This window comes from Ostrinia nubilalis, chromosome 7, assembly GCF_963855985.1.
Source record: "Ostrinia nubilalis chromosome 7, ilOstNubi1.1, whole genome shotgun sequence".
NCBI lineage: Eukaryota > Metazoa > Arthropoda > Insecta > Lepidoptera > Crambidae > Ostrinia > Ostrinia nubilalis.
The window spans coordinates 8,829,098-8,835,097 of NC_087094.1; positions in this window are offsets into that span (position 1 = coordinate 8,829,098).

Below are 6,000 nucleotides of genomic sequence, written 5' to 3' on the forward strand. Positions count from 1 at the left end.
TAACGTTATGTCTATTTATTGACATTACGCGAGTATTCGTGCGGAAATCACAAATCTACATAGCTTAATGGAATCCACTGATAGGTACTTCCGCGAGAGTGGCGCTAAATAATTTTCATTCTCCTCATCAGTCCACATAAGTGCGTGGGTCATTGAGCTCGTCCATGTTTTCGTAAATCAATTTACTCTATATAGGCACAAGAAGTGGATGTTCCGAACTGATTGGCTCGAAAAGCTGTTAAATCAGACGTGAAGGCCGTAATAAAGACCGTCGGGCTTCTGGTGATGTGCTGTGCTATAGACTCGAAACTAATATTGTCGAGTAGTCGTAAATATTGTAAGAATCGTATACGTAGTTTGATGATAAGTACTAAGCATTTAAGTAGCAGTTTTAAAATAACATTTACCTACTTACTCTCTGTCTAAAATATACTTTTCAATAGATTTTCATTTTGAGAGAGTCGGAAATGATTGAATGCTTTACTTAGTTATAGAGAGTGCGTGAATAAGGGATAAGCGTCATAGTGCTATTTATACTTATTCATTTATGCTATATAGAATAACTATCAGTGTCACAACACTTAATATTTTTCGAAATTAGGTCGTTTATATTCTGCATTCGCCATTACAGCCATAAAGCACTTTCAATGAATCCATTCATTCTGCAGAGAATGGATATCAGTAAAGCATCTCGATGCTTAATCTTATTCGAATGCTTATCTATTCGATTATTTAAGCTAGAACCAAGCAGCGGTCGTCACTAGCACCGCTCGCGATTAATTAAGATAGAGCCACGGACCTTCGGAATGGACACGCCTTCTGTTTCGTTTGCCCAACACGTTTTACGTGTATCGCCGTATCCGCGCCGCGGTCAAATAAATTATCTTATATTCCTTGTTTTTCTCCAGCGCAAGAAGATATCGTCGGGTCTCGAATTTAGATGAAAGGTCTCAGATTTCAGAAAATGTTGGACGCTCAGTAATGTCGTCGGAATATGTTACACGTGCCACCTTTGATTTTATTTCTCTACCATGTTATTTCTCTCCCGGCGACAAATAGTTATGTATTTCGAGAATCTATTATGGATTATCGCATGTGTTCATAATATGTAACTGGAAATAACGTGTAATGGAAACTCAATAAATACGAGTACTTTAGTACCTAAATTACGCATCAATTACTCACCCTTCCTACGCGTTCGTTTTTAAAATATCAATTTATTTAATTCAGCTGAAAGGGATAACGTTACCAATTAGTTGGTACGGATTCGCGATTCGTTATTGATTAGGAACATTGTTATCGGAAAGGAATCAAATTCAATTGCAATATTTTTAGCCAATCACGCATACCTTGATCACTCTTTTACGGCGATGCGTCACGCAATCGCAAAATGAATTTGGTGGACTACCAGTGCCTATATGTGACAAATTAATTAAAAGTCCCTCGTGCTTAATTCTAACAGATACCTGAATGTAAGTAGGCTTTTTAAATTAGTCCAAAACACATGAATGTCATGGTCGTTCTTAATTTGATTTTTAATTGAATTAGTTTGGTCTAAAAATCTTTTAGTCAATTAGCCTGTAAATACCATTATCATTAATATAAAATTTTCATTCCTTTCTTCCTTTAAAGAAATTAATGTCTATGAAACTATTCAACTATGTAGTTGATGTGCCTATTAGGTAACAATTTTACTCCACAAGTTGTAAAAACTAACGACAATAGTTTCAAAAACTTTCATAACAATCTGGGGACATACCTAATAGATAAACGACATGCACAGCTGCGTATTTACACTAAATACAGAATAATGGTCATGTTACTTTAAACGTTCGAGATTGGATCCCAAAATCCACTCTCATCTCTAAAAAATTACCTCTAAATTCATTTCAGTCTAAAAGAAAATACAGAAGGACGATCCCGAAAAATCACGCTTATGTAACAGGCCGTGTAACATTTCAAACGTGTTGCGTGCTAAAAGAGTGCTAAAGAGCTCCATCTTCCCGCGAAAAGATTTAGGCGAAAGAAGCTTATTTTTGGTCGGGCTGACAGCGCGATAGTGTAAGGCCCATTACAGGCAAATTATGGCCGCCATTATTGTCCGCGTGTCCCGTGCTCGCGGCCTGAGTTACGCCCGCCCCGGGTCAATGGGTTTTATATAAGAAATCCTTTCTCAACGCATCGACTATTGTTCCTAAGCGTTTGTTGATCAACCAAAGAGCATATAACGCGTACTATAATAAGATTACGGTTCATTTTCCCGCTACACATTTTAATAACGTTACGGAACAAATTAACGACTACACGACTAAACTGACGTTGTCGCTGTACGAGTTAAGCCTCGCGAGGATTCACGTACTAGGAAATTAGATATTACTCTTGCAAACTTCCGCTGATATGACATACAGATTACCTGTCCTAATAACGAGTTTACGGCCTTAGGCTGTCACGTAAAATGTATGTGCTCGCAAATAAATAGACAAGTAATCCGCGGAGAGTGGCGACTTATTAAGCGGGTTTGTGCGGCCGGCCCAACTTTGACTAAGTTCACCCATTAACAAGCTCGCTAAATCATACGCGTCAGTATAAGTTCGCCACTCGTCCCACTGAATTATTTTAATTACCATCTCAAGTTTATTACTCGGCTACAGTAAATTGGCAGATCAAATATGTACGTGTATGGAAAGTGGAAACTTGGCTTACAAGTTATGAACGAGCTACGACGCTACGGTTTATCGTAGCACTTGTAAGACACACTTCGTCGTAGAAAACCTTTACGAAGGCCTGTTTTATCTTACGACATTCCCACAAGATGCGTTGTTGTCGTGCTATGCGACTACAAAGCTTATTGCCGTTTTGAAAGAGAAGCGCAATGCACAGCATCGAAACTATGGAACTTACTTATAAAATTTTCTCTATCGAAAAACGTGGAAATATTTCCAGCCTTCGTTTATTAAGACACATCGTAATTTCTGTGCAAGCCCTTACCTGAATAAGAAATCTCTGAGATCATATTCTTGGAAGTTCTATTTCAATCAACGCTACAACACGAGCAAAATATCTCCTAATTAACTCGATATAATTGTGCGTTGAACCAATTAGGGTAACGACACACAAGCAGTAATTATCCGTTGATTTAGACAGTTGTCCGGTGATGCGCAAAATAGGGAGAGCTTAAAATCGGACTTGGATCCCAAGGCGACTACAAAACGGGATGTAGCCGATTAGGGTCAAATTATTGCCATCATTATGGCCGGAGTTGTGGATGCGAGGTAATCACGGACTCCAGTTATCGCTTCGCAATCCTGCTACTTATTTGCCTCCAGAGCTACTCGGAAAGGCCGGGATTGCAGCGGCTATAATCGCAGTTGCACGTGCCTGTAAATTAGATTCTGTTGTACTGAGGTCAAGAGGTGAGCGAGTTTTGCAGTTGCAACTTTTCAATGCGAAATATCATTCGTATATCGCTAAAGCTCTCTGAAAAGCATGTTCTAAAACTCACTTTATAATCAAAGAGATATAATTAATGCTTTGACCACTAAATATCGTTGGTTTTGCCAAGACGGGGAATAGAAACTGTTAATCAATGAGGACGTGCAGAGGATGGTTTGAAAACGCTTCGGTCAGCAAAGGAAAATTACTAGTCGTTTGGGTAACGAGCTCACTGATTGACGCCCTCGCCGTCTTGATTAAACTGATCAGTTTTTGCCTCTTATGAAAAGAACTCCATCACCCTAACTAGCTACCGAACATGATTTAGGTACCTATATAAAGATTTTATGATCGCTCCTCGGAATTAGATGTTCGCAGTTCTTTTATCTTGTACCTAATTCGCATTAATATCGTCCGGACGATCGTGACTCGTAAATACGGCGATTTCATTTCGCCTCAGTCGAGGCTGTTTATTAACCTACTTAAGTAACGTCGTAAGACTTAGTACGAAGAGTCTGAAGATATTAAACCGCTCGTTAAATATTGCACTTTATCCTTTCATTTTAATAAAGTTATTGAAAGAAAATCGTTTAAACTTGGGTACTTATGAACGGGACATGGACGCGCGCTGACATATTATTACAAACTTCACGTCTTACGAACCGGAGCGAGCTTAGAGGGATTACTTTGCGAGATCGCATAAGAAAAATAGATATCAGCCGACTGTCTAGCCAGAATATCTGATGTCTGTTTTACGCGACAAAATGTGGCTCGCACTACCCGAAAAACGGCAGGGTTACGGCAAGAAAGTTCTCGACAGAGACCGAGGGTTGTGGCATATGTTACCGGCTGTGGTAATGGACTGACATAAAAGTACTTAGCGTAAACTGAAAATTAAGCAGTAACGGAAAAGTAGTGCATAGTATGTAAATGAGGACGGGGCATTCAAATGCTGCAGAATAAATTAGTAGATATTCCATGTCGTACAGCGTTATGTAAGAAATCCCGAGGCAAATAAAAGTGTAAATTCAAGCCTGACTTAGTTTTGTTTATTGCGTTTCCTCGCTCTACGTGTACCTACATGCATTGTTAAAAATGTTACCTCCCTGGCGAGATACTTTTTTTTTGTATGTAAAAATAAGAATCCGACTGAGGTTCCTGGGAAAGTGGAACGAGTTTTTTCAGGTGCTCGTAAACGTGCTACACCTTACGGCGAAGTGTGGCCACAATCATAATATTAAAATATTCGCTATGGGCTCTCTCGATTGTTATACTTCCCCGCTAACACATTCGGCTGAGACGTGCACTTACACTTGAGTTGGGTTTTATTTGTTTTTAGAGTAAGGTCGCAGTTGTTCCACGAAACTGTGGTTTGTCCACCTTTCAACCTTCACGGGAAGCTTTTTTGACCTTTCTTCTTGGAAAAATGATGAAGCGTATTGAATCGGACCCGCAAAGTTCTCCGAATACCAGCTGTTTACGTGTAATGTGAATAAAGACCTCAAAACACTTACCTACCAAAATGTAACATTACATTATTTTAAGATAAATCGTAACTCCATAACCACCAATAAATAGTACCGTGCACAATCCAATGCCGATTAAATATCAAAGACCAGTAAGATGAAGCAAAAAGGCCTCGCTTTACCAAATAGACCTTAAACAAGCGTATTATTATAGAAAACAGAGAACAATACGTTGGCAACGGCGTGTTTCTAATGGGGATTCGATCCTATAATGTAATTGGATCTGTCAGCAGCAAACAGGCAAGCAGGTAATTACTAACAGTAGCGAAAATAACAGGGCGCTGAGACAACGGCGCCTTTGCGGCAATGCTACCCGACTTATTTGCGTTGGAACGCTAATCGCTTTGTGCATGTTTCAAGAGAATACAGATTTCTCGATGTGACGTATTTAAAGGTTCGTAATACGTATTTAAAGTATCAAACGGTGATACAAAATTGTTAGGGTGAAATAAAAATAACACTAGGCAGAGCTTGACAGCGCGCTTGAATTTAAACACTGTGTACGTTGTAATTTCTCAAAAAGTTTTGTAAAGCTTGGACACTATAGAACATTGACTTATTGAGAAAACATTTAGTACCAACATCGTTCGTTCGTTTCAGCCAAATGACGTCCACTGCTGGACAAAGGTCTCCCCAAGGTTTTCCACAATGAACGGTCCTGCGATGCCGGCATCCAGGCTTCTCCCGCGACCTTTACCAGATCGTCGGTCCACCTTGTAAGAGGCCTGCCCACGCTACGTCTTCCAGCCCGTGTACATAGGTACATAATTTTCGAATGACCATGATTTTTACTACTTCTTCAGTATGACTAATAGTGAGACCAGCAGCACCAAACAAAATCTGCTGGAATCGAGCGACCGTCTCTACCATCTCTAGCGGTTGAATGAATTATTCTCTATTCGATTACGTCAGATCTCGAACAGGTCATGTTTCCCATGAGTCAAGATCCGTATCTGGAGGTAACCGGACGTTCCTCTAATCGGTTTACGTCTAAGTGTACCTACATAATTTATATGGTGCAACGGTAGGAGGTACAATAAAT